Source organism: Pan paniscus, chromosome 1, assembly GCF_029289425.2.
Source record: "Pan paniscus chromosome 1, NHGRI_mPanPan1-v2.0_pri, whole genome shotgun sequence".
Classification (NCBI taxonomy): Eukaryota; Metazoa; Chordata; class Mammalia; order Primates; family Hominidae; genus Pan; species Pan paniscus.
In genome coordinates this window covers 141,512,492-141,528,349 of record NC_073249.2, presented here as the reverse complement: position 1 = coordinate 141,528,349, position 15,858 = coordinate 141,512,492, and the positions used below count along the sequence as shown (strand labels likewise).

Sequence of the window (15,858 nt, the reverse complement as noted above, 5' to 3'; positions counted from 1 at the left end):
CATGCTAGCAATTCTCTTCAGTTTAATTCAATAAATAGGCCACATAGGTCTATTTATTAGCTGATATTGGCCTCCAACACCTAATATAACAAATATTACCAAAAAGAAATAGGGTTGAAACTATACCTAAGATTACAGAGGGAAATAGTCAAGCATCTGAGGAAAAGATCTTGTTTTTCCCTGCTATTAAAAAACTTAACTGTAAAAAACACTGTATGTAGTTCTATAGACGGCATGCATCATCAGGCTGTGAGTACAGACACGGAGATGGTTCCTTTAAATAAACACAGGTGTCAGGACGCTTAAGCATGTAAATGGAGGTCACGCTTTATTTTTTCTGTAAGCTTAGTCTTAAAAAGTCGTGGTCTGGATCAACAGGAGCAGGGGCTGTATCAAGGCATGGTCCATTCCCTGCTCCGCATTTGGCTGGGAAAGACTTGGTCCTTGGCTGGATCTAAAAAGTGCCCTAAAAAAAAAAGCCCTACTTTATAGCAGTGAATAGTAAACTGGAGATAGCATGTTGGAATACAAGTCTTGAGAGAAGGTGGAATCCTCTATGAAAAAGAGAGAGCCTCAGAGAGGGGAGACAAGAACCCAAGAATCACAAATGTTTTGTTTCTCTGCCAGAAAGAAGGCCAAGGTGCAAGACTATCCCGTTCTCTTATTCCAAGCTGCCCTCATGTAATGAATGCTCTCAGCCACTCACTCGAATACATTTCTTTTGAAATTAGAAGTAAAACCAAACACTTAAGTTGCCAACTTAAAGAGGTTTGGTTGTATTTAAGAGCACACGGATATTAGCCTCCAACAGTTTTAAAGAAGGTAAGAACTGACATTTATCCAGGACCCACTATGTGCCAGGGCTACCTACCATGTTTCCTCATTTGAATTCCATAACCACCCATGGTGGTGTGCATTATTATGTTTACTTTATAAATGTGAAAGTTGGAGCCCAAAGATGAGGAGTAATTTGTTCAAGGCCACACTGTCTAGAACATGGAGCAACCAGGCCTGTCCAATTCCAAAAGCCACGTTCTATCTCAAAAGCTTCTTTTAGAATATTTGATACAGTCCTCATAGAGATTTATGAAATAGAATTTTATCTTGAGAAACTAAGAAACACAGAAGAGAAGCTTTCCTCATCACTACATCTGGATCCAATAAACTTAAAAATATTTTTTTAAGATACATTACATTTGCTTTCTTTCTCTTTTTAAATTTGTAGTCCAAATTATCCCCATCCTCTCAGCAAAATGAAATAGTAACCTCTATGATAAATTATGAGATTATCTATAGTGTGAAATCATCATGAAGTCCAAAGAGAAAAGAAATGAAACAACTATTATGTTTTAAAACTTGAAATATTCAAGAAGGATACATATAGAATATACATTTTTTAAAAATTAATTTTTTAATTAACAAAAATTGTGTATGTTTATGGCATGCAGCATTACGCTTTGAAATATGTATACATTGTGGAATGGCTGAATCAGGCATATGGCTTACCTCATATACTGATCATTTATTTGTGGTGAGAATAGGTAAAAATATACTCCTTTAGTTTTTGAGTATATGAAGCACTGTTATTACATATAGAGAACAGAATATACTATAAACATTCATAAAGGGCAAGCTGAAAAAATTACATTCCTTTATTTCATGGTAGTTTTAAATTTTTATATTAAAAAACTATTATATTAAAGCTTTAAAATAAAATGCTATATTACAAGGTCTTTATGACTCAAAGAGAAACAAGGAAAATTAGAGTATATTTAATAAAATTTAAAGGAAACCTCTTTTATTTGAAATATATAAGAAGAAAAACACATTATATTTCTTTAAGAGAGTTTAGACCTTCCTCCTTGAGTTTTTGTTTTTCATGTGTCCACTTTTTAAATGTTTCCATTTCCTCCACACACATATTTCTGAAGAGTTATGAGCAGGAAGTTTTCTCACGTATTTTCCCAAGTAGAAAGGCCTCCAGCTGCACACAGACTTTCCCATTGCCCCAGTATTAAAGTTCTGGGTAAAATTTTAATTACTAATTTAGGAAAGATGAGACATTTTAAAATTTAATACAGTTTGCCCTTTTTACAGACCATGTAGAATAAAGCCTCAGTATGCTTGAAAAAATCTCTTAGCAACTGAGAGCGGAGCTGGCCAACAATGGATGATTCATTGATTTAGCCTGAGTGTGCAGGAATGTCTGCCAAAAGGTCTGAATAAACTCACATTGCTAGACACTATGGTAAAATGTACCCTGACCTCTTTTAAAACTCTATCAGAGCGGAAAGTTAAACTTGCAGCTTTCCAGCAATTCACTGGCATCTGGAAACACACTTGAATTATAATATCTTGCTTTTATAACAATCGATAGATTATTATTTTCACCTAATTAGACAATGGCTGCTACTAATTGGAGGTTTCTAAGGGGACACCACCGTGTTTTTAAGCACTAAAAATAATGGTTTCCTATTCAATTTAAATCTGAAAGGAGGCTTTTTGAAATCCCAAACTGAAAGAACTGATTGTTGGTTTTTGGTAATATTGACCCAAGGGTTATGAAACATTACCCTAAACAATAATTTGTGCATTTAAAATTGGTAAACATTATGTAACAGATACCCCATGTCTCTAAGTTTATGCATATATGTAAAGATTATATATACCAGGACATCCTAGCTTATATTTATATAAAATTCAAAAGAGCTCGGCTCTTTTGGTTACATCTATCATTTGTCTCCTCAACATCCTTTTTAGGGGCAAGTATTATTTCTCCTGCTTTAGAACTGGAAGACCACGCATGTGGAATTTTAAATTGTTGGCTTGCATTCATAGGTATTCAAATCAAGTGCAGGCCCGGGCTTACAAATGGATATTCTAGTTTAAAATTGAGTATTAGACGCATTGCACTACTTTATCACTCACAACTTCAGCAGCTATAATAAAAATAATCCATGAAACCAAATCCTTGTTTCCCAGTGGTGAACAAAGATGTACTTCCTGGTTTCTTTTGCCCTTCACAAATGTAAGCATAGAGCATGGAATGTTCTGCCTTGAAAGAGCTGTGCTTTTGTCTGCTCTACTTCTTCTTCCTCATCTTTCCCCTTACCTTTTTCTCCTTCTTCCTTTTTTTTTTTTTTATCTTTTTGTGGTAAAATATTCAGGATTAACTGAACAATTCTCTGCTCCACCCCAGAGGTAACCATGTTTATCAATTTGAAGTACTCCTTTTCATATTGTTTTGTGGAGCATTTCCATGATTAAATGAACACATAAAGGTATATCATTTTGATTTACATGTTTTCCCTGTTTAATATATTATCACATATTGTTCTATAACTTACTTTACAAAAAAAGTACTTCTTGGAAATCTTTTCATACCTGTACATTTGAATCCATTTCATTTTTAAAATTGCTAAAAAGTATGTCACAGTGTTAGCTTACTTTCTGAAATGGGGCAAGTTATACACATCCACTAAAAATACAGCTGTTCTTCCAGAATAACCTAGATGGTCATATAGAACAAAACAGCATATGGAAACGTACAAATGAGTGAAGAAATTTAGCCTATTTTTTTTAACTTACTTCACTCTTGACAATTATATGTATCCAATAGCACCAGAGGCAATGAATGGGCTTGTTACACTGGATGCTAAAATCCAAGTAGTAAGACGAATATGATGGGGATCTTGCCAGAAAGGGGCCTTGTCACTTGGAGCAGAGGAGTAGAGAGCTTTATGGGTCAAAGCTGAATAGAACACACACGGTTCCTGCCCTCATGGGGGTAACAGTCTAACTCTTAAAGACCTTCCAACTTCACCCCTCCTTTCCATTCCCACAGTAACTGATAGTCTAGACCAAACTTGTCCAACCCACAACCTGCATGCCACATGCAGCCCAGGATGGCTTTGAATGCAGCCGAACACAAATTCACAAACTTTCTTAATACATTATGAGATTTTTTTGATGATTTTTTTTTAGCTCACCAGCTATTGTTAGTCTTGGTACATTACATGTGTGGCCCAAGACAATTTTTCTTCTTCCAGTGTGCCCCAGGGAAGCCAAAAGATTGGACACCCCTGGTCTAGACTTTCCACATTTCTGGTGTGAACTATTGCAGGAACCCCTATGTGGTTTTCTTGAGTCTAGTGTCTTGAACTGCTAATCCACAGCAGAGATATTCCCAAAGAGAAAGATCTGATCATGTCACTGCCCAAATGAAACACCTTCATTATTTTCCCTTAAATGGCAATACAGGACAAAGTGTAATCATCTCAACCTGACATTCACAGTCTAACTTCCCAATTTTTCTCCTGTTACTTTAAGTTCTAGTCACATCAAACTTCCTACTGGTCTGTGGAGATTCTACGTCACACTTCTATGCTTTTTCACATACTGCCTAAAACGTCCTTTACCTTTTTCCACCTGGATCTCCTGCTTGTTGCTCTACACTGGCTTCAACATTGCCTCTTTGGTAAAGGGCTACCTGACTTCCACAGCAGGGATTTACTTCTTCTGTGCTCCCAAAGCAGGTTGCATTCACCTCTATAATGGCATTTCATGCTGTTTCAGCATTATTTGTAATGCATATATAAGTTTTCAACTTTATTTATAAGAAATTGTACATATTAGTTAAAAATCAATTGTGAAGCACCTACCTATGCTAAAGTTTTCATCAAATCTTAAGTTATCAGTCATAACTCATTGCTATACTAGTCCTCAGCCCTACTTGAGTTGTTGGACTGCAAGTTAATTGGGAAGATCCAAAGCCAATTGTAATCATAACAATTCTCCTTATGTATATATCAACAGAGATTATGAAATTATAGATTAGCTGAGCACAGTGGCTCAGGCCTGTAATCCCAGCACTTTGGGAGGCTGAGGCGGGAGGATCACTTGAGCCCAGGAGTTCAAGACCAGCCTGGGCAACATGGCACAACCCCATCTCTACAAAAAATACAAAAATTAGCCAGGCACACTGGCAAACACCTGTAGTCCCAGCTACACGGGAGGCCGAGGTGGGATAATCGCCTGAGCCTGGGAGGTGGAGACTGCAGTGAGCTGTGATCATGCCCCTATACTCCAGCCTCAGCAACAGAGTGAGACCCTTTCTCAAGGGAAAAAAAAATAGATCTACAGAAATTTCCTTAAAATGTAATAATGTTTATCTCTTTTTGAGAAAAAGGAAATGAGGCCGGGCATGGTGGCCCATGCCTGTAATCCCAGCACTTTGGGAGGCTGAGGCGGGTGGATCACCTGTTTGGGAGTTTGAGACCAGCCTGACCAACATGAAGAAACCCCATCTCTACTAAAAATACAAAATTAGCTGGGCATGGTGGCACATGCGTGTAATCCCAGCTATTCAGGAGGCTGAGGCAGGAGAATCACTTGAACCTGGGAGGTGGAGGTTGTCGTGAGCCGAGATGGCACCATTGCACTCCAGCCTGCAATAAGAGCGAAGCTCTGCCTCAAAAAAAAAAAAAAAATGGAAATGAGGTTAACATTGAATATTCTGGGGTTCAGGTACTGAGTATAATTGAGTTTAAAACACATAATTTGAATAAATTTTTAAAGATGACTTTGTAGTAGTTGGCTTGACCTAGTCCTAAGAATATTTTGATTCTCAATTTTACTTAAGTTTGTATCATAAATAATTATTTGCTTCCCTGCTAGAATGCCAAAGTATACAACCCAATGAGAAATATCCCCCTGCTTCTGGTGGAATATGAACCTATAAGAAGCAGACATTCTGATGACAGGTGTGGGAAAGAGGGAGGGAGACAGTATAAAAGGGTAGAGTCAACCATCAAAGAAGTCGTAGGCTGTTGTAGATAGCACTGTTCATCCATGGAGCTGAGATGATGTCTTGAGACCCAACTCTACCCAAGCATATTCTTCATAGGTCCACTGACTGAGTGTCTTGGCAGGGATCCTGACCAGCCATCTTAGTCTAGCCCACAAGTTATCACAGCATCACAAAAAACACTGCAGTGCATATGAAAACATTTAACCACTGTCATCCATGAAACAGACCAATAACAGTTGACAGTGAGGCAGGAGTCTAAGAAATAGCAATAAATTGTTATGAATTGCCTGGAATTAATAAATTAAACATTTGGAACAATTGCAGTAAGTAGCTTAGAGTAATATTTAAAAAACAAACGACAAGTGTTAAGGTCAAGTAGGTCAAACAGAAGAATTCACATAACTAGAGAAACAATTAGAAAGGTAACAGGCCTGCCTTAATTAGGATGCTCATTTGCTTGACAAAGTAAATTTTGACCCTGATGAGGGGACTGATGCTGTGTTCACTACCATGCTGTGCTGTCCTTCTGTCTTCTACACCAAATTGCATGAGCTCATCTGGGGGCAGGGACTGTCTTTCATTTCTAGACTCCCTAGCTCTTAGCAAAATGGCTGTCCTGTATACATCTGTCTAGATATAGATCAGGACAACAGACAATTAATTCTATTGGGTCCTAAATATAAAGACTATGAAAGAGACATCTGCAGTTCCTGATAGCTGCCATGATGGCAACTGCTGAGCCATTTGAAGGTAAACGCTGTGTTTCACTGTGATTCTGAGGCTCCCCATGGCGACTGCTGCTGCTGCAGATTCCTTAGAAGTATTCTGATTATGCTGGCTTCTGCTCTGAAAGGGAGGAATCTTGAGAAACCAGAGAAAGGTCAGCCGACACCTCAGCCTCAGCACTGTGGAGGTCAATCAATAGCTGGAAGAGGGTATAGAAAGGAATAAAAGCAGAACCTCCAATCTACCAAGGCCTGCAGGAATTTTCTCCACTGATATCATTAGAACTTCCGTCTAAATTATCCCACTGATATAGAATGTACTTGTGGAATTTAAGAGAGGCATTGGACTGATTTTTAAAATTCCTACATGTACCAAATTCCAGGCATAGTGCCAATGGCAGAGAAAAGAATATTTCTTTAAAAAATTAACTTAAAACATGTGAAAGGTTTTGTTTTAAGGCCGGCAATAGTCTCTTGTTTACTATAAACTGTCTTTATAATTCAACTCCATGTGACTACAGGAATTTCTTGAGTCGGAGTCTACTACGTCATGCTAGAGGCTCTAACGCTATTTGTTAAGTGACACAAATGAACACAGAAATAATCAGTCTACTGTTAGAACACACTGAATTTCATCTTTCAGGGTCTTCTAACAATTGTTCATCTGCCTCTTCCAGCTAGTCCCTCATGGCAAACCACAATGACCCCTTCACTCAACACAAGACGATCTTCCTGTGACTGAAGTCTCTTGGTCATTACTGGCTCTAAGCCTTTGCTCGGTTATTTCTTTCACTGAGAACATCTTCCCCTCTTCTTTACTACCAATCGGTGTAGTATGGCACAAAACTTCCCCTTTATTTCCCCCTAATCCCACCTCTTTTTGGCTTCATCATGTTGAAGGCATCTGTTGAGAGGACATTTGTACCCCTCATCCTTGGAAAAGCATCAAGGTAGTTCCCTAGAGAATGATGAGAACTGGTCTAAAGAACGGTGCAAATGGCATGTATAAAATATTTTGAGGGCCAGGCATGGTGGCTTGCACCTGTAATCCCAGCACTTACAGAGGCCAAGACAGGCACATTGCTTGAGCCCAGGAGTTCGAGACCAGCCTGAGTAACATGGCAAGACCTTGTCTCTACAGAAAACTAAAAAATTAGCTGGGCATGGTGGCACACACCTTTAGACCCATCTACTTGGGAGACTGAGGTGGGAGGATTGATTGAGCCTAGCAGGTCAAGGTATCAGTGAGCTGTGATGGTGCCACTGTACTCCAGCCTGGGTGACAGAGCAAGACCCTCTCTCAAAAAATAAATTTTTCTGAGGAAGGATTACTTTGTTAATATATTCTAGAAATATACAGCCAGAGAAAAACGTAAAATAAATCCATTACCGTGAATACCTACACACCAGGCTGCTACATGACTATTACCATTATCAAGTTCTCACTACTTTTGATGGAGTCAAGGAAATTTAGTGCACTTTAAACAACTGAACTGCATCTATGATAAGTGGAAAGTAAAGGAAATTTACTTAAAGTTTTACCATTTAAGGACACTGGATCCCAGTCCTATGAACCTGTGCCTTAGCACATATTTTTTGCAGCTGCTGATACACTGAAGAGCCAAAGCTAAGCTTTGAAAGTTTGGATTCCTGTGTGTTGTGATAATCAGCTGGGGTTTGGAAATGCCTTCAAAAATCTAATGCTCTGGCCCTTTAACAAGGCTTCTGAAAAAACAATTTAACATCTGGAATCAAGTATTTTGTGGAAGTCCAAGACCAACAGGGCAAAGAACATTTCTTTCAGTAACAGTTAAAATGTGGCACTTCCTTCTCCTTCATCAAATAAATGGGTTTATTTGACAAAGATCCTGAGGTAGTTTATAATAAGTAAAATATGGCATAGAAGCAAGGTATAGAAAACAGGATACTCCAGATATTTATCACTGAAAGTCTTTCCTAAATGTGCTGCTTTATTCTTCCAGCATCATTTTCTTTTCCAAAATTCAAATCCGAAAAACAATCGAAGTCAAGCCTTCTTCATTTAACCTTTCTAAGAGACTGCAGAGTGAGGATGAGTAAAGAAATTATAGAGTTCATCTTTCATCTTTTCCAACATACTTCAGAAGAAGACAAAAATAGTAACTGAATGTATGAATTTCTTAAGTCTTTGGGTAGCTACAGTAACTCATATCAAATGCAAAAACAGAAGTGGTTATATCTATTGAATGTTGACTAATTCTCTACAGATTTTAGATATTGTTTAAAACAACATATGAAAATGTGTTTCCTACTAAAATAATAACAGATGACATTTATTGTATGCTTAACATGTATCAGGTCAGGCACTGTACATTTAACTTTCAAAATAATTGTTATCCTTTTCTTCTTGTGATGAGTAATTAATACAGTGGTATGGTAGAACTGGCATAGAGAGAGACAAATAGAACAATAAAATAGAAGGATTAGAACCCAGAAACAGATCCACACATATATAGGGCTATAGCTCACAACAAAGAGAGCATTGTAGATCAGCAGGAAAAGGACAGACCATTCAATAATGGTGCCAGGAGAGTTAGTTCTCCATATACAGTGTGGGTAACAAGAAAAAGAAGGAAATTGGATCCCATCCTCACACAATATATAAGAATACATTCCAAATGGAAGTAAGGTCTTAAACATGAAAGGCAAAATGCTAAAGCTTTTAGAAGACAATATAAGGAAAGGATCTGACCACGTTAAAATTAAGAGCTCTGGTTCATCATCAAAAAGTACCACAGAGTAAAAAGGCAAGCCACAAACTTGGAGACAATCTTTGCAACACACACAATCAACAAAGGATGTTTCCAGAACATATAAAGAATTCCTCTGAAAAAGAGAAACAACTCAATAGAAAAATGGACAATTGATCGATAGGTACAGTGTTTCTCCTCCACTTTCTAAGAAATGGAGGAGAGAGATTCTCCTTTACCCACTAACCTACAATGCTCTCTTTGTCTGAGTTATGGCCCTGTATATATGTGTGGAGTTGTTTCTAGGTTATTCCTTCTATTTTATTGTTCTTTGAAAGTGGAGGAGAGACTCAAAGACTGCCTGGCACATGGGATGTACTCAAACAACATTTGATGAATGAACAAAAACACAAATGGCCCATAAACATATGAAAAGATACCCAAGCTCATTGGTAATCAGGGAAAGAAAAATGAAAACCACAATAATTTTGTTTTTTAAAAAATAGAAGGAAAATTTTAAAATCAAAATTTGGAAGGCCCCTGTGACTTTAACGAAAATCAAATATTTCAAGTGTTGCTTTTTTTTTTCTTTTTTTTTTTGAGATGGAGTCTCGCACTGTCACCCAGGCTGGAGTGCAATGGTGCTATCTCGGCTCACTGCAACCTCCGCCTCCCAAGTTCACGTGATTCTCCTGCCTCAGCCTCCTGAGTAGCTGGGATTACAGGTGCCTGACACCACGCCCGGCTAATTTTTTGTAATTTTAGTAGAGACAGGGTTTCACTATGTTGGCCAGAATGGTCTCAAACTCCTGACCTCGTGATCCACCCACCTTGGCCTCCCAAAGTGTTGGAATTACAGGCGTGAAACCACTGCACCCGGCCAAGCGGCACTTTTACCCATTGCTTGTGAGAACATAAATGCTTGAAAGCTATTTCAGCAGTACTTACTATAGCTTAAAATCTTGTACACTTTACAAGCCAGCTCTACTTCTAGAAATCTGAGAGAATTTCTAGCACGTGTAACCTAGGAGATACATTTCAGTTTATTAATTGCAGGGTTGCTCATAATATTAATAGCAAGAAACAATCCAAATATAAATCAGCAGAAAAAACTGAATATATTCATATGTTGAAATACATCATACAGTAATGTTAAGTAAAAGAAGTCACACAAAAACATAAAAAGTATGATTCTATTTATGCAAAGTTCAAAAACAGAAAAAAATGAAACACTATATTATTTGGGGGGAAATAGACAAGTAATGAAATTATGAAGAAAAACAAGGGAATAGGTTGACATAAAACTCAGACAAGTAGTTACCTCTGTGGGGAGGATTGTGATTGAGGAGAGGTTCACAGATGCCTTCTAAATTTTGATTTTTAAAATCTGTGTAATAAGTATACAGGTATTCATTTTATTTTCTTTAAACTTTTCAGTTGTTTTAAAACACTGTTCTGAATGTATACTTTTCAATAATTAAAAAATTATATGTCAGCTACATTTTAAAATGAATCAAATTCTTCCTGAATCCTACCATAGGAATTATCTACTTATATAAATTATATCATGAAAGCTTTAGAAAAGCAAATAATATTAAAGAAAGAAAAGCAAATAAAATAACCCCTTAATTTATTAATACTGATGCTCATACTTTTAGTTTTGAGTTTGCTTATGTTAGGACATATTTGCATATAATTTACTTCGAGGTATGAAAAAAGAATATAAATTTTTTGAATCTTTCACTCTAACAAAGTCTTATCACAGTCTTTGTGTGACTGTGATTTTGGTTTCATTCTATATATAGTATTTGGTTTTTGTTTTTTGGGGTTTTTTGAGACGGAGTCTCACTCCTGGGTTCAAGCGATTCTCCTGCCTCAGCCTCCTGAGTAGCTGGGACTACAGGCATCCACCATGACACCGGCTAAATTTTGTATTTTTAGTAGAGACAGGGTTTCAACATGTTGGCCAGGCTGGTATCAAACTTCTGACCTCAGGTGATCCGCCACCTTGGCCTCCCAAAGTGTTGGGATTACAGGCATGAGCCACCATGCCCAGCCTACAAACAGTATTTGACTAGTTTGATTATCTGCAGGGAAATGTTCATAAAGTTCATAATATTCCCAAAGATAGTTATTTTAAAAACAGTTGTCTCTAGTTTCTGGAAAAGAAAGAATTTAGAATAGTGTGGTCAGACCTGGAGTGGATCAGACAACTGAACTGGTGCCTTCTTTTCTTTTTTTCTTTTTTTGAAACAGGGTCTTGCTCTGTTGCCCAGGCTGGAGTGTAGCTGCATGATCATGGCTCACTGTAACCTTTGCCCCGTGGGCTCAAGCAATCCTCTCATTTCAGTCTTTTGAGTAGCTGTGACCACAGGTGCACATCACTACATCCAGCTAATTTTTGCTTTTTTGTAGAGACGGGGTTTCACCATGTTGCCCAGGCTGGTCTCGAACTCCCAGGCTCAAGCAATCTGTCTGCATTGGCCTCCCAAATAGGTGGGATTACAAGCATGAGCCACTACTGCACCTGGATGAACTAGTGTTTTTTCTAACCAAGGTTCTCTCAGTGGCTTTTACCGGGTAGTGGTCCTACATATAACATCATGAAGACAACACTAGATTTTACTTTTTAGAAAACCATTTTTTGTGGATGAAACCCACCAACTGTAAAATGATCAAATTATCCGGTGAAAAAATATGATTTTAGTGAAGGGACTCTGCTGGCACCTTGAGTTGAAATCTGAGACCCCAACAGCCAAGCTGGCTGGGCTGGAAGGCTCTGTGGAGCACAGCGTGCAGCCAGGAGTTGGCGCTGGCGAAGGACAGCCACCTCCTGGCAGGGCTGGATCAGTCTACTGTGCTGGGTGAGTGGGAACAGCGGGGAGGGAAGTCAGGCCTGGCTGTGTGCAAGAGCCCCATTCACAGAGAGGCAAGTGGGTTCGATATGCTTGTGTTCTAGGCCTCATCCCTTCCATCATGCCAGTCTCCATCCCCAATATCACCACCCCCACACCCTCTAAATGTTGACAGGTCCCTTCCTGAGGGCAGGTTCTTCACCACTCTTACAGCTCAGTTGACTGAGAAGTCCAATCATATTTTCTGAGAATTTAAGCAAACAGGATCCCTTTGAAGAAAATCAAAGTTGGAATGTAAATCCTATCTCCTTATAGGGAAATCTAAAAGCCTTAAAAATATTTCTCTTTATCAATCTTAATACATATAACTCTCCTTGTAATCAGCAGCAGCTTCCTGCAAAATTATTCAATACAAAAAGAATAAAATAATCTCTGTCCTCTCTAATGCCCAAATAGTATGTATTTATTTGCCCTATAAAAGCCATTTCTCTCATGAATTGAAGAGTGAATTTAGAAAATCAACTGCAAGATAATTGAAAAATACCCTGATTTGAAAACTAAAAATAGGCAATTCATTGTCAAGCTGAGATCCTTTAAAAGATGGTCACAAAGACTGTTTTAGAAATATAATTATTACATATATTTACATACCACATACCATTCTACTAACGATTACAAATCATAGTTGCTTTGCGGAAAGTCTGTAGGAAATGGTGGCAGAAGATAAGCTTTCAGACAGTTTGATTAGGATGGGCATAATGACCAAATCTACAGAGCTCTTTGAAAACATTAGGATAAGAGGCTGAAATAGCTACTTCATCTTTTTGAACCTCATTTGCTATTAAGCTTGCTGCTGCTGCAGGCAGATAAGATCCAAGACCAAATACAAAACATACATTTGATTCAGCAGGAGGCTTATCTCAGCAAGTGGACCAATCAAAAAATTGGTCCAAGAAAAGCATTTCCCTTTTTCGTCCCAACAATTCAGGGTCTCTCTACAATGTAACAAGTGAAAACATGAAAGGTTAATTTGTTTTTTGTCCCACTAAAATGAGACCAATAAAACTCGGTAAAACAAGAAATTTATGAAATTCCTTAAAAAACAAATTTCTTTTTATTTGTTTATTACACAATTTGACACATCTGGGGTTTATAATTTATAGGAACAGAAAGTAAAAGACCATGAATTTGGTCTGAAATGGGCGAACTATGATCTAAACTCTGGTGCAACATAATTTATGGACCAAATACCAGGAGAAGGCATCACATTTCATTGGTATTTAAAATTTCATTTACACTTTTCAGTTAAATGCTCGTTTGCAGAGGAAGTCAACAAAAGTTTTTATCTTTCAGCCTTTCTCTCTAGCAAGCTAGAAAATGTAGCATCTCTTCGGATGTTGGAAATGTCCTTTTCAGTGTTCAGGAATGCTGTCACTTCTCCTTTTAACACAGTACCCATATCCCTGCTTTCCCATCCATTTGAATTGGTTCCTGGTGCAACAGGAACGCTATCTTGCCATGCTATGGGTCCTATCCCATAATCAATGTTAGTGGTGGATAAAGGAGTGGAGTACAGATTATAGGTCAGGACAGGAGAAGCCAGTCATATCTCTCCAACTTGGCTCCCTCTATGCCCTCTGCTCATATCGTAGTTGGGTTGATGTCTGCATTACAAGAGGGAAAGAGCCTTCCATGCCTTTGCCTATAAAAGACTGGTTCTGCCCAACTTTTCCTAGCTGGACAAATCAGTTAAGTAGGATCTGTAATCAATGTATGCTAAGTTTTACAGGAAAAACAAGTTGATGCATGACAGATGTGATTGCTTTTCCTAGGAAAAAGCCATTAAAATTGTAAAAGTGTTAAAGCCTTGAACAACTCCAGGAGACACCATTATATGAATGGTGTCTCCTGGAATTGTGCGATGAAGTGCTCCTTCAAACAGTAGCAATAAGAAAGTTTGGGTAATGTGGCCAGAAGTGTGGCTCACATCTGTAATCGCAGCACTTTGGGAGGCCGAGGTGGGCAGATCACCTGAGGTCAGGAGTTTGAGACCACCCTGACCAATATGATGAAGCCCTGTCTCTACTAAAAACACAAAAAATTAGCCAGGCATGGTGGCATGTGCCTGTAACCCCAGCTATTCGGGAGGCTGAGACAGGAGAATCACTTGAAACTGGGAGACAGAGGTTGCAGTTAGCCAAGATCGCACCATTGCATTCCAGCCTGGATGACAAGAGTGAAACTCCATCTTAAAAAAAAAAAAAAAAAAAGTCTGGGTAACATATTTTAAAAATAAACTTTCTCTTTGGGACAGTTTTAGATTTAAAGAAAAATTGTGAAACTAGTACAAAAAAGTTCCTATATGGACTTGCAAATGCATTCCCCTATTATTGCCTTCTTACGTTAGTATGATGCATTTGTTACCATATATTGGTTCACCTAATGTCCTTTTCCTATATTGGGATCCCATCTAGGATCCAACATTGCATTTGAATCCTCATGCCTCCCTAAGCTTCTCTTGGCTATAACAATTTTTCAGACTTATTTTTTAAGACCTTGAGAGTTTTCAGGAGAGCTGATTTTATTTTATTTTATTTTTGTAGAATGTCCCTCAAGTTGCATTTCCTTGATTTTTTAAAAATAACAATTAGTCTGGGCTTATCATTTTTTGGAGAGAATCACAGGGGTAAAGTGCCATTTTCATCACATTTTATCAAGGTTGCAAACTATCAACCCTCTGGAGCTGTGGTCTGAGCTGGGGTTCGACCTGGGCTCCTCTGAGCTATGGCTAGATGGGGTTCGACTGGGATGCAGGGAGCAGTGTCCCGAGGCTGTGCAGGGCAGCACACTCCCTGGGTCTGTCCCAGGAAACCATTCTTCCCTCCTAGGCCTCAGGGCCTGTGATGGGAGGGGCTGCCATGAAGGTCTCTGAAATGCCTTTGAGGACTTTTCCCCACTGTCTTGGCTACCAGCACTTGCCTTATTTTTAGTTATGCAAATTTCTCTAGCAAGTGGTTGCTCAGCAGCCACATGGCCAGGTTGCAAATTTTCCAAACTCTTACACTCTGCTTCCCTTTTAAATATAAGTTCCAGCTTTAAGTCATTTATTTGCTCCTGCATATGAGCATAGGCTGTTAGAAGCAACCAGGGCACATCTGGAGCACTTTGCTGCTTAGAAATTTCTTCTGCCAGATAGATACCCTAGGTCATCACTCTAAAGTTCAAACTTCCATAGATCCCTAGGGCATGGACACAATGCAGCCAAGGTCTTTGCTAAGGTATAACAAAAGTGACCTTTACTCCAGTTCCCAGTAAGCTCATTTCCTTCTGAGACCTTGGTAGCCTGGACTTCACTGTGCATATCACTGTCAGCATTTTGGTCACAGTCATTTAACCAGTCTCTAAGAAGTTCCAAACTTTCCCTTATCTTCCTGTCTTCTTCTCAGCCTTCCACACTCTTCCAACCTCTGCCTGTTACCTAATTCCACATTTTCAGGTGTCTTTATAGCAATGTCCCACTCCTCAGTACTGATTTTCTGTGTTAGACCATTCCCACATTGCTATAAAGAAATATCTGAGACTGGGTAATTTATAAAGAAAAGAGGTTTAATTGGCTGAGGGTTCTGCAGGCTGTACAGAAAGCACAGTAGCATCTGCTTCTAGGGAGGCCTTGGGAAGCTTCCAATCATGGCAGAAGGTGAAGCGGGAACTGGTGCTTCACAAGAGAGAGGGAGCAAAAG

At 38.6% G+C, this 15,858-nt stretch overlaps 1 protein-coding gene across 5 annotated transcripts in view; it reads right to left on the bottom strand.

Annotated features, from left to right (window-relative positions):
- DDAH1 (dimethylarginine dimethylaminohydrolase 1) overlaps positions 1-15,858 on the bottom strand; it is a 260,418-nt gene that overhangs the window by 86,561 nt on the left and 157,999 nt on the right. The window lies entirely within an intron of this gene.